The sequence below is a fragment of the Equus asinus genome, chromosome 14 (genome assembly GCF_041296235.1).
Source record: "Equus asinus isolate D_3611 breed Donkey chromosome 14, EquAss-T2T_v2, whole genome shotgun sequence".
NCBI lineage: Eukaryota > Metazoa > Chordata > Mammalia > Perissodactyla > Equidae > Equus > Equus asinus.
In genome coordinates, this window is record NC_091803.1 from 13366055 (window position 1) to 13369717 (window position 3663).

At 38.9% G+C, this 3663-nt stretch overlaps 1 pseudogene; it reads right to left on the minus strand.

Moving 5' to 3' along the window:
• Positions 1-1570: 1570 nt before the first annotated feature.
• On the minus strand, positions 1571-2534 carry LOC106825158 (olfactory receptor 2AE1-like; annotated as a pseudogene).
• Between the last annotated feature and the right edge of the window lie 1129 nt (positions 2535-3663).

A 3663-nucleotide genomic window follows, 5' to 3' on the forward strand; every position in this document is an offset into this window, starting at 1 on the left:
CTAAAAATGTATCAAAAAAAAATGTAAGAGCTAAACTTATAAACCTTTTAGGAGAAAACATAAGGGGAAAGCTTCATGACATTGGGTTTGCTGATGACTTCTTGGATATGACACAAAAAGCATGGACAAAAGAATGAAAACAGATAAATTGGACTACATCAGAATTTTAAAAGCTCTGTTCATCAAAGGACACAATCAACAGGCTGAAAAGACAAGATATGGAATGAGATAAAATATTTGTAAACCAGGATATATCCAGGATATGTATAGAATGATTACAATAATGTAGCGTAATATCTCTTTTCAAGTGGATCCCCTAGAATACTATATTATTTACTTTTGGAAGATGCTCAGATTACACAAATAATCATCCATAAACTTGGCTGAGATTGTTTCATTCTCAAATAATCTTATAAGATTCATGACAAGGACATTGTTGTGTGTGTAGATTGGGAGAGGTAGCAGAACAACCACCTGTCTTTAACTTGGATTGTGAGTTAGCTGTTTATGAATCACTCTTGTGCCTTCAGAAACAACCCAGGTATGGTTTATTCTACCTGATATTGGAGCATTACAGAATCCAACCTTAGGGCTCAGTGGGTAAGATGACACTCAACTCAGGACTGGTGGTTCTTGTTATACAATGCCAAAAACCTATTTCTCAGAAAGAAAGTACTTGCTTGTCTTAGAAAGCACAACTTTGCTCTCAGAACTTATGTGTTGTTCTTCGTAAGATGGTTCCAGGACTTCATGACTTTTTTTAACTAATAGGGGAAGCAAGATATAGAAATTTGCCCCTCACTTTGGCATCCCTCAGACCACTAGACTCCAAGAGGCTTCACTGAGATGTCAGGCCACTGCATTTGCTTGGGATTAATTTCTGGCTATCTGACACAAATGAGTCTTACAAAGTCATCCACAGTATTATTCATTTTTATATTTTCCCATCTCTGAATTAAATAAAATTAATGTTATCATGGATAGCAAAGCAATTGAGGCTCCTTTCATTTATTAATCCATGCAACAAACAGTTACTGAGCACTTATTTCATGTCAGGCTCTTTTCTTGACTCTGGGTGAGGCAATAGTACACAAAGTCAAGTCCTTGCCCTCAGGGAGATTACACTGTAGTCAAAGAGACAATACGTATAACATAACATAACATAACATCATGCAAAATCATGGAGAGTAGTGTTACAAATTGGAAGCAGGGGACAGAGAATGGAGGGTGTTGCTTTGGATATGGTCATCAGGGAAGCACATTTTGGCAGGTTTACATTTAAAGATATTAAAAGGAAATTAGAGAGAGTCTAGCATGTTCAAGGCTTGATCTAGGAATTTTCAGTATCAAGAAGTGTGAAATATGCATGTTTGTTGTTTATGCCACCCAGTCTATGGTATTTTTGGAATAGCAGCTCAAATGGCATAAGATAGTACTCTATAGTGCTTAGATGCCTGCAACTGAGTTAAAATACTGGAATTCTGTGTTGACCATTTCATTTTTGCAGTAGTATTCAGGGATTTGGACCCTTGAAAACTCTTAGGGGTTTACCCAGATCAATTTAGGGAGCTTATCCCATTCCACTCTCATAATCAGGGCAAATGATTTTCTGTCTTTGGGTGCTAATATCTCTCCTGAGCACTATCCTCAGAGCCTTTGCCACATCCTTATTCATGAGAGTAAAAATCAAAGGATTCAGTGTGGGAGTAATTGTGCTATAGAACACAGAACCAACTTTGTTTTGCAATGAGGTACACTGGGACCTGGGCCTCATACATGAGAGTATGCAGGAACCAAACAAGAGGGAAACCACAGTGAGGTGATAACTACAAGTGGTAAAGGCATTTCTTTTACCCCCATCTGAACACTGTGAAGGATGAAGGCATAGGATGTAGAAACCAGGAAGATGGGTTGGAGGATAAACAGGATGCTGGTGATGTACACTGTGGTCTCATAAACAGTGATATCTCCACATACCAACTTCACAACAGCTGAAAACATAAGAAAAGTGTTGGATTTTTTGAGGCCCATGAAAACAGAAATGCATTAAGCTCACCGTGTTAATTAGGGAATTTATGAATGCTCCCAACCATGACATGACAGCCATCATCTGTCTCAACCTTCTTTTCATGAGTACAGTGTAACACATTGGATGATAGATGGCAAGATAGTGGTCACAGGGCATGAGACCTATGAGAAGACATTCAGCACCACCCACAGACAAATAGACGAAGTACTCGCTCTCACAGTCCATAAAGGAGACAGGCTTCTTGCCAGAAAGGTAGTTTGTAGCCATCTTGGGGATGGTTGTGGAGACACAAATCAGATCCATGAGGGAGAGCTGGCTGAGCAGGAAGTATGGGTGTATGAAGCCTGGTCACAGCATATTTGAGGAGCATGGTGAGAGTGTTGAAACGAACCACTACGAGGAAAACCAGCATCGTCAAGGAGAAAAGAAAAACGTGAGTGAAGGAGTCATCAAAGAGCCCTTCAAAGAGGAAGTCTGCCAGAGAGGTCTGACTCCTCTGCCACATTTCCCCTTTCTCAGGACCTGTAGAGACAGAAAGTGGAGATGAAATGTGATATCAGAAATCCTGGGTTTACTACAATCCTGAATATAAGACCTTTTGATATATGGCGCAACTTTTGAAGAAAATTTTTCTGTTTCTCATTATTCTACAGTTAAAATCATTGAAATAACCTTTTATAACAAGAACTGTAAATCTGTCTTCACCAAGATGATACTTTGAAATTCCAGAATATTTAAGCTCTAAGTGCCAAACATCAAACAAGAGCCTCTCCTCATTAATAAGGAATTATATCTACTGCCTAACATGATATCAGTGTCCCTCATACAATGAAAATCACATGAAATAGTCATATAAAACAAGGACAAAATACCCATTACTGTTGTCCAGAGGATGAGTTATCCTATCCAAGTGCTAACCCATTCTGTGGAAGTCAGTTAGGACTTATTCTCAGCCACTCTTGTACATGATGATGGACTCACAAACCAAGTGTCCATGACAGCAAGGATGAAAGCGATACATGGGTTCAGCAACATGGACTCCTCATATCACTGAATCAACAAGCAAAGGAAGTTACTATATACTGGCTGGCATGACTGATCCTAACTATCAAGGGGAAATTGAGTTACTATTATGCCATGGTGATAGGAGGAGCTTGTCTGAAGGCAGGAGACTTTCTAGGGTGCAATTCTATCCTCACATGTCCTGTGATGAAAGTCACCGGGAAACTGCAACAACCCAATTCACTCAGGACTATTAATGGCCTCAATCCTTCAGGGATGAAGGTTTGGGTTATCCCACCCGGCAAGGAAACATGATCAACTCCAGACAAAGGGAATATGGAGTGGGCAGTGAAAAGAGGAAGTTATAAAAAACAGCCATGGCCACATACACAGCTGCAAAAAAAAAAAAAAAAGTAAGAGTAACAGGCATCTTTTCTTTCTTCTGTTATGAATATTTTGTACATATATATTAACTATTTTTCCCTCTGTTATCCCCTTAATAAGATAAGATCTATTAATATAGTTACGCTTATATCTCAGTGTATAAGTTATAGGACATAAAATGGGGACTATGAATCAGATAGAAGTAGAATGAATTTCACCTAAACACAAAAAAGGGATTTGGCATCCTC